Source organism: Lipotes vexillifer, unplaced genomic scaffold, assembly GCF_000442215.2.
Source record: "Lipotes vexillifer unplaced genomic scaffold, Lipotes_vexillifer_v1.1 scaffold164, whole genome shotgun sequence".
Lineage (NCBI taxonomy): Eukaryota > Metazoa > Chordata > Mammalia > Artiodactyla > Lipotidae > Lipotes > Lipotes vexillifer.
This window is the reverse complement of record NW_006789313.1, coordinates 4,262,406-4,272,416: the sequence shown is the minus strand read 5'-3', so window position 1 is coordinate 4,272,416 and position 10,011 is coordinate 4,262,406. Positions and strand designations below refer to the sequence as shown.

The 10,011-nt window shown below is 40.4% G+C and overlaps 1 protein-coding gene and 1 pseudogene across 1 annotated transcript in view; one reads left to right on the top strand and one right to left on the bottom strand.

Moving 5' to 3' along the window:
* Positions 1-10,011, top strand: part of AVEN (apoptosis and caspase activation inhibitor) — a 185,225-nt gene that overhangs the window by 38,196 nt on the left and 137,018 nt on the right. The gene's annotated exons all lie outside the window — the stretch shown is intronic.
* LOC103086571 (lupus La protein homolog) overlaps positions 1-10,011 on the bottom strand; it is a 12,866-nt pseudogene that overhangs the window by 2,536 nt on the left and 319 nt on the right.

The window sequence follows — 10,011 nt, the reverse complement described above, 5'->3', positions numbered from 1 at the left end:
GGGAAAGCACAAAGATAGTACAGCATTGGGAGGGCAGGCAAAGGCAGAGATGTTACCACCCCTGTTACTAGAACTCTGAAGGACAGCTTCATGTGAGAAGTTTGCCTTGAGAGGATGAATCACCTTCGGTCTAGAGATATAGCCAGCAAAGGTGACTCTACAGGAAGAGGGACAGGGGAATAAGAGCTCTGGTCTTAGACTTCTTTTTTCCTTCATTCTCCTGCCAAGGCTCCCCGTCAGCCTAACCTACTGGAAGTCAGAAGGCAAGGGAAGCCTGAAGCTGTGAGCCATATAGATCAACTCCTAGGGCAGAACAGAGAGGGGATGGGTGGAGAGTGAATCTGGAGTGGTAACTGCAAGAGACCCAGCACAACACCCAACGGGAGATATTGGTAATATTTCCAAGTAGGTTGTTGGGTAAAGGTATCTGGGGTTCAGGACCCGGGTTTGGACAGGAGATAAACATTTGGGTGATGCCAGATGGTATTTAAAGTCATGAGAATGCATGAGGATGACCAAGGGAGTTATTGAGTAGAAAACTACTGAGCCCTGGGTACCACAGTGTCTAGAGGTTAGGGAAATGAGAAAAAAAACAGCAAAGGAGAATGAAGAAGGAATGAAGGAGTGTTTCCAGGAAGAAAGAGGGATTTGTGTCAAACACAGCTGATGACAACTAAGAATTGACAGTTGAATTTAACAACATAAGGTTACTGGTGATCTTAGCTACAGCAGTTTTGTTGGAGTGATGGGATAAATTCTTTCTTGGATTCAAAAAGAATATGGAAGGAGAGACATTTGAGACAGAAAGTATAAACAGCTATTAATATTGAGGAATTTTGTTTATAAAGGGAAGGAGAATAATGGGCTGGTGGAGGAAGTGGGTCAAAACATATTTTTTAAACATGGGAGAAGTGATTGCATGTTTATATGTTGATATAAAGATCCAGAAAAGAGGTCAAAAATAATGTGAGAAGAGGTGAGAATTGCTGGATCTGTGTTCTTTGGTCCACATGAGGTGATGGAATCGTTTGTACAGATGGAGCGATTGCCCACTGCCAGGGGCTGGGGCAGTTTTTCAACTGTAATTGGAGGAAACCCAGAATATTTGGGCATAGGTATAGGTAGTAGGTGGGTAGATGTGATGGGGGCTTGAGGAAGTTCTCTTCTGATTGTTTCTGTTTTCTTAGTGAAATGAGAAAGCTGTCAGTGAGAGTCAGGGAGGAGGTGTTGGAAATGTGAGGAGAGAGTAGGAGTTAAGAAATAGTTATCTCCAGAAAACAAACTCATGGTTGCCAAAGGGGAAGGGAGGGGGATAAATTAGGAGTATGGGATTAACAAGTACAAACGACTGTACATAAGATAGATAAGCAACAGGGATTTACTGTATAGCACAGGGAACTAGATTGAGTATCTTATAATAACCTATAATGAAAAATAGTCTGAAAAAATAGATGACTGAATCACTTTGCTGCATACCTGAAACTAACATAATATTGTAAATCAACTACATTTCAGTAATAAAAAAGTACTAAAAAAAAAACCCAGCTGTCTAGAGAGTGAGAAACTGAATGAAATAGGAGAGTGTGGTATGGTTGCTGGGTGCTCATGGACGCCCACAGGAGGTTGATGGTCATGAATTTAAGGTGAGAAAAGGTGTGTATTTCCCCCATTCACATTCTGCTGTATGGGTGCAGGTATGGAGGGGTGGAGAGTAGGATTTAATAATGATTACATTGTTATTCAGCCAAGCAAATACAATGAAGTGAGAAACAGAAAAGGGGTGATTAGAACGATTGCTGTTGCGTTCAAGCTGGGTAAAGAGAGACGTGCAGGCATGAGAGAGGTGAGGGGCAGAGGAAAGATAGTGGGATCAGTGGACTATAGATTTCTCTGTGCAGAAGGATTGCTGACCTCCTTGAAGGGGTATGAGTCGGAAAAGGGGGAAGTGGTGGCCATAGAGTGGAGCATTTCAAGTTTGGGTTTAGTGGGGCAGAAGTTGTAAATGATGATAATGATGTACTCTAGTATAAAATCGTGAGTGAGTGTCTGAGCTGGCGTGGAGGCCTGGGTTGTGGCATTTCCTTAGCTAACTGTTGAGGCTGAGCATCTTTTTTTTGCTGTGCTAGCTTGCTTCTGTGAACTGTCTGCACACATTCTTTGACCATTTGGCTTGTTTGCTTCTTATTGACATATATTTTTAATATATTCTTGATACTTTTGATGTTTATTTTTACAGATATCTTCTATTATGGGATTTTCTCTTACTTTTGTAATGGTATCTTTTGGTGCATGGTTTTATGTTTTAATGTAATTGAATTTATCAACTTTCTGTCTTACAGTTTGTGTTGTTTTGTGCCTTGTTTGGGAAATTCATCTTTCCCTCCAGATCACAAAGATATGTTCTCTTGTATTTCCTCTTACAAATTCAAATTTTACTTTGTTTTCTGAAGCATGTTAAATTTTATCAGTTGCTACACTATTTCACAACCTTTAAAAAAGAAAAACCTGGGCTTCCTTGGTGGCGCAATGGTTGAGAGTCCACCTGCCGATGCAGGGGACATGGGTTCGTGCCCCGGTCCGGGAGGATCCCACATGCCACGGAGCGGCTGGGCCCATGAGCCATGGCCACTGAGCCTGCGTGTCCGGAGCCTGTGCCCCGCAACGGGAGAGGCCACAACAGTGAGAGGCCTGCGTACCGCAAAAAAAAAAAAAAAAAAAAAAAAAGAAAAAAGAAAAACCTTATTGAGGTATTATTGACATATAAAAAGCTGTTCATATTTAACATATACAACTTGATGAGTTCGGGGATTAAGTTTGTACCTGTGAAATAGTCATGGCCATAGAATGTCCATCAACCCCCCAAATTTCCTCCCATCTGCTTTATCTTATTATTAATTTTGGTGGTAAGAACACTTAAGATCTACCCTCTTAGCAAATTTTACGTATACAATACAGTATTGTTAGCTACAGGTACTCTGCTGTGTAGTAGATCTCTACCGCTTACCTATCTTGTATAACTGAAACTTTTACAACCATTTTTAGATTAGTGGAGTGAGGTGGCATAATTACTCCACCTTGCATTTCAGTCTTCTAAAGAGTATATAACTTTTTTTTTTTTTTTTTTTTTCTTGCGTTATGCGGGCCTCTCACTGTTGTGGCCTCCCCCATTTGCGGAGCACAGGCTCCGGACGCGCAGGCCCAGCGGCCATGGCTCACGGGCCCAGCCGCTCCGCGGCATGCGGGATCCTCCCGAAACGGGGCACGAACCCGCGTCTCCTGCATCGGCAGGTGGACTCTCAAGCACTGCGCCACCAGGGAAGCCCGAAAGAGTATATAACTTTTGACGGTAGAACAGATCTGGATTTGAATCTATTCTATCATGTTTTTGTCTAATCTTAGGCAACGCTATTTCTCTCAGTAGGAAATGCAGGAGTAGTAGGAAGTAACAGTGTTTGATTTGATGATGTCAGCATCTTATCCCAAATTTACCACTGACTTTAGTTCTACTTAATGTGTAACCAAGGTACCTAGATTTAGTATTTATCTGAAATTTTTTGTTGATAGAAGCTTAGTTAACCGTATTCAGTAAAATAAAGTCCAATTTCTTTTTTTCCTTGAATGTTAGACATAATAGCAATGGTTGCCAACAGAATTTATATATCTTTGTTTTCCTGAGAAATTAAAAGTTATCCTTGGGTATAATATAACTGACTTATTGAGTCTATTTCTTGAATAATCAGTGGTGGTGGTCTGAGATAGTAAACATTTAAAAGTTGGTGGCCTTAAGTTAAGTCCTAAAACAGTCTTTTCCCCTTTCCAGCGCTTTGTTCCCTATAGTTATTAATCTGCTTTTCTGCCCCATTTCGGTGTCCGCCACATGTCATGAAGGATCACCATTGCCATTGCAATGTGTCATCCAGACTTGGTTTCCTAGTCAGGGGCTCTTTGCTTTGGACTGTTCTTTAGACATTATTTCCTATTCCAGAATTAGCTGTGCTTTGCATACACCTCTGGTCCAATTCTCAACTGCCATTTTGAAGGCAGACCTTTTGCTAAGAGTATACCTAGCTTAATGGGGTGTTCTTCTCCTAGTAGGATTTCCGTTACAGTGGTGAATTTTTGAAGACCATGAATGAATTCAAAGAGTGAATTTCTTTTGTGCACACAGTTGGTGTATATGTATGTTGGTGTATTAACTTTGGAAGACAGTTTGTCATTTTCCAGTAAAGTTGACGCTCCAGTACTTCCAACCTTGGAAGATACTCTAGAGAAATTCTAGCACGTGTGTATCAGGAGACACGTGCATGAATGTGCATAGCTGTATTTGTTCAGAAGAGCCACAAATGGAAGCAACTCAAATGCCCATTAACAGTGGGATGAGTACATAAATGTTGTAAGTGGATGAGTCTCTGAAACCTTATGTGAATACCTCCAAAATACCTCAGTATTATTCTATCCACAGAAAGTTCAAACACAACAAAAAGTAAACTGTGTTATTTAGGGATGCATGTTTAAATGGTAAAATGAAAATCAAGGACATGATTATTATAAAAATCAGGGCTGCAGTCACCTCCAGTGGAGAGATGAGGGGAAATGATTGGGGAGGGCGCATAGTAGGTGTGCGTTGGGGTTGGTAGGGAGGCTTCTGTGGCGTCGGCGGTATTCTGTTTCTTGATCTGGATAATGGTTCCTTGTGTTTGTTTAATAATCCTTTAAGTTGTCTATATCCATTGCCTATTCTTTATGTATCTCTCTATACAAGGGAAAAAAAAAGTCTAAAAACGGACTTCTCACAGTAGAATTTCAGTTACTACCATAGACCACGGGAAACATTTTGGGAGAAGCAGCCCTTTTCAGCACCTTCAACCTGTGTCTTCAACATGCAGGTGCTTTCTGCTTTGAGTTTCTGGCCAGGGGCAGTGGCATCTCATTTTTATAAATGGAGGATATGGGAAGGGGACTAGTTTGCTTGAAGTCCTTTTGCTGGTAGGATTGGGAGTCTTCAGACATCTGTTTAGTACTCTTTCTGGAAGCCTTCATCTTATAGCTAATCATGTCTTCAGCTTTTCTTTTTGAACAGTATTCTTGCAGTTCTAGGTTATGTTTCAAAACCTTTGAAAATGGTACCATACTCTCACATTCAGGCATAAAAACTTAGATCTTTAAGCATTTTTTCTGCCTCCTACTTTTTTTTCAAACGGTGAGTTATTGAAACCATGCCATATGCTTTATTATTTTTCTTTTCAGGTGTCATAGATAACCAGAGTTAGACAAATGTTTACAGTGTGAGCAGGATGCACTGGAGCAATGTTGAAGATAAACATGAGGAAAACAATCTTTTATGTGCAAGTCTATAAGCTGTTTTTTATTTATTTATTTATTATTTATTTATTTATGCATGCGGTACGCGGGCCTCTCACTGCTGTGGCCTCTCCCGCTGCAGAGCACAGGCTCCGGACGCGCAGGCCCAGCGGCCATGGCTCACGGGCCCAGCCGCTCCGCGGCATGTGGGATCTTCCCGGACCGGGGTACGAACCCGCGTCCCCCGCATCGGCAGGCGGACTCCTAACCACTGCGCCACCAGGGAAGCCCTAAGCTGTTTATTTTAAGTGGAACAAATAAAAATGATTAGACTACAGTTTGGTCAGCATAGTTCTCTAGGTATATTTTCATTTAAAGCTGTTATAGGAGAAGCCCATCTATCCTATAGATGGGATGCTGCCTGATTCATGAATCATTGAATAAAGCCAATTAGACCTTCAGAAAAAAGCTACTATATGTCTTCCTCAGTGTAATTTTAAGAAAAGTTGATTTTGGGGGGAGATTTTAATTATAATATTAGATTTGCTTGCCTCTGCATCCTTTTGCCAGCAATTAGACCGAAAGGGAAAAGAAGGCTGTCACTCTAGCAGCCTGTATTTTTTCATTAAACTTTGAACCTTTTTTCCCATGAAGCAGCGGGACAGTTGAGTTGTATTTGCCCTCTTTGATTTAGTTCTTTTGTTTTTTTCTTTTTATTTGATATGTATTTTATTAGTTTTTACTAATATATTCTTATATTACGAAGGCAATTTAGTGGAAAAACATTCCCTTTGATATTGGAATCATTTGAAATAACACAAGCAGAACTATACATTAAAAAAATCTTTATTTGAACAACAACAACAAAAAGACAGGTTAAACCACACACACAGGTTAAAACACACACACAAACACACACACACACAAATCTTTCCTTTCTTACAGCTGGACCTTGAAGTGGGTCTAATTTGATTTTCTTTTTTTCAAACCTCCAAAGATAGAAGCAGCTGAATACCTAGGAATTTGTTTGCTACCCTACTGGTCTCTTGCACCATTGTGTTTTCTATTGTTTTGATAAAGACTCTTTGTCTACTTTTACTGGTCCAGCTGCGGTCATTTTTATCATGTTTATCATTAACTGTCAATTTTCGTTCTCTTGCTCTGAAACTGTAGTTTTCCTTAAACAGACCCAGCCTAGGCAGCTTTAATTCCTTTTCCTTTTCCTTTAAATCTGTGACCTTTTGATTTCCATTTGTTGAGGGATTCTGGTTGATCCACCACGATTTTTTTCAGCGCTGTGTTTTTTTGTTTTTTTTTGCGGTACGCTGGCCCCTCACTGTCTTGGCGTCTCCCGTTGCGGACGGAGCACAGGCTCCGGATGAGCAGGCTCAGCGGCCATGGCTCACGGGCCCAGCCGCTCTGCGGCACGTGGGATCCCCCCCGGACCGGGGCACGAACCCGCGCCCCCTGCACCGGCAGGCGGACTCTCAACCACTGTCAGCGCTGTGTTTTATCTCTCCTGGTACTCCCCGCCTCTCTTCTTTGTTCTTTAATTGGAGGTTACCATTATTGGCTTCTTCGGCTGTCTCTAGTGCTTCTTTGGCTTTCTCATGAAATAGAATTATTTCTCTCTTTTGCACCTTTGATAAAGTCTATCCGCTTTATTTCCCCACAGTTTGAGGAAAGGAAGTGTAGATCTTCTCTACTGGTCGGATCATCTAAGTCATCCAAAAAACTCAGCAAAAATCTAATCTTTTCTTCTAGAGATTTCATTTCAGCATTTATAGCACTGCTCTTTTTCTTCTTTAGCTCTCAATTTAGCTTATACTTAATTTTGCTTTCCCTCTCTTTTATTTTTTTGCAAATTAATCTTTCTCGAAAAGTATTAGAGAGTCTCTCTTTATGCTTTTGGTCAGAGGTCTCAGTTTCTCATTTGAATATTTTGTGCTTGACCTTTGTCTTCTAATCTTTCTTTTGTCACCAAGGGTTGTACCAGTTGAGAAGCCTTTTATATAAATGGATATGGTCATCAGTCATCAGACATTTTATACTCATCAGAGAGTTTTGCATGGAGAGCTTCTGATTTTAGCTTTATCTTTATTTATTTTCATGGGTTTTGACTTTGATTTTCTTACTACTTCTGTTAAAGTCTGAGGGATTTTAACCTGTTGACTTATATTATCTCCAGAGGTACCCAGCTTTCATCCAGTTTGATCTGTTCCTTAAAAAATTTGTCTTATGGCAAACTATAGTCAAATAACACTTGGTTCGATGGCTGATTTTGGTCCCAGAGCAGCTATTTTGTCACCACCACCATTTTTGGTTGTTGCCGTCTTCCTGAGCCCAGTCCTTCAGAGCTGAGCCGTGGTGACTGAAATGTCTCAAGTTCATTTTATGAACTGAATGTTTATTTAGACTATTAGATAATTTAGATTATTCTTATTAGAAATTTTACTGAGAGAACATTATTGAATCCTTTTGGATTTGACTTGTATTCCAGATACCGTTCTGGTTGATAAATGTCTAACTGGCTACATCATCAAATCTGCATGTTACATTCTAACAGCATCTACATATTCCTCTCAACTCTGCTGTCTACCGTCTCAGTCTGTTTATTCTTGTGGACTCATACTTCCCTTTAAAAAATTACTCTCATTTAAAAGAGGGTTTTGTGAAGCAGAGCAAATAAATGCTCATGATCAATGTCATATTTAAGTGGAAGTTGATAAGTTCTCTTTACTTGCTCTAGAAAGAGAGAGAATAAAAGAGTTATTTTGGTAAAAGCTTTAATGAAGGTCAGGGTAGAACCTCTTCTAATATAAAAAGCATGGAACATGAATTTAAAGGCTATGAAAAGGGCAGACATAACCATAGGATTGTGATAACAAAGTCATCTATTTCAGTAAGTGTACCCAAAGTGTTGTATGTGTATTTTGGTTGTAGAATGGAAGGCACATTGGATTGATGGATGTCAGCTGAACTGTCTTGGTTCTGGTTGTCACTTACTAACTACCTGCCCTTGGGGGAGTGAAACTCTCGGAACTTCCTTTTTTATTTTCTTAAAGTGTAAAAATAATACCTGCCTTGCTTTAATCCAGGATGGTTGTAGGGATCATGTAGAACTATTAAATAAACTATAAAGTGCTGTAAAAAGTTAAGAGTTATTTTATAGGCAAAGACAAGCAAACTGTTGGGGTAGATATACAGTGTAAGTGTGACGATTGAGAAAATCTAGTTGTATTTAAAATCATGCCGCTAACATGGGGCCATCATTAAAGTAACAGCATAATACTGACATATATAATTAGAATATAAAACACAATGGCCATTAGCTCGTTTTCTCTCTTATGGGATTTGTTGACCTCTTTCAATCTCTACAACTACAGAGGTGACACAGGGAACTTGAAAGATGATTAAAAATGGGAAAAATTGGATCTGTGGTGAAAGGTTTATGATGCTAAGGAAAAGAAGTCTGAGAAGTGATTTAATAAGTATGTCATATGTGTTCCAGGCCCTAAAGACAATGGAAAAAACCAAATGGGCTCAACTAAAATGTAAGGGAAATAGATTAGATATTCATGTACATTTTGTACATGAGATGTTAACTGGGCATCTAAGGGAGAGTTGGGGAATCATCCTAACTGGAAACCTTTCAGAATAGATATGGTCTCATTTGACTGGAATGGATCCAACAATTGTCCTTCCTGCAGCACAGGGACAGGCAAGGTGATTTATCAAGGAATTTAATTTTATTTATTTGTATGTGCCTCGCGGCTTGCAGGATCTCAGTTCCCCTACCAGGGATTGAACCGGGCCACAGCAGTGAAAGCGCCGAATCCTAACCACTAGGCCACAAGGGAACTTCCAGGGAACTTTTTTTTAAATCCTATAATTCTGTTCTCCTGGCTTCTTTAAATTTTGCAATGATTCTATAGCATTTTACTCAAGCGCATTAAGTTAACACCTCCAGTGTTCACAGAAGGGTTAGGCTTAAAATAAATAAGTAAGGGGTGTGTGTGTAAATGGATCCCTGTGGCCATTGGTGACCCTGTGACAGCAAATGACCTTAAGCTAACAAGCTGATGGCAATAAGTACTGCCATTTCCTGAATACCTACCAGGTGCAGGATGTAGGCGTTTTTCTATATCATTGATTTGGAATGGTAACTACAGGGTAGATTTCATTATCTCTACATGTGTTGAAATTAAGCCTTAAAAACAATGTTAAATAATATATGCAACATTCACACGTCTAATATGCAGCAGAATAAGGATTCAAACTTAAGTATTCCTGGCTTCAGATTGGTATCTTTCCCATTTGACACTATCCATTAAAGTTTACATGAACATCATTATCTAAGATACACATTCTCTTGGATATCTGTCTCTGCAAAAGGAAGCTTTATTGTTGACACTTGGTCTGCATCTTGGGACAGGGTTTGTGATTGGTTAAGAAGCTGCCATGGGGCTGGAGGCAGAAGTCCAGAGGCCAGGGAGCTGCAGCAGGGCCTTAGAAGGTGCGGCCCCTGGAGGCTTCTAGTCATGCTTACGGCTGAGCGTTTCAAAGAGGCCTCGCCCAGCCCTGCCTCAGGCTGGCCCGAGGAGGTTGCTCAGGTGGTTGTCCTTCCTGATGAATTTCACCTCGTCTTCCAGGAAGTGTTTCTCCGGGAAGTTCAAGAGATGGGAGTCTCTGTGGGCAGAACCCAGGGCG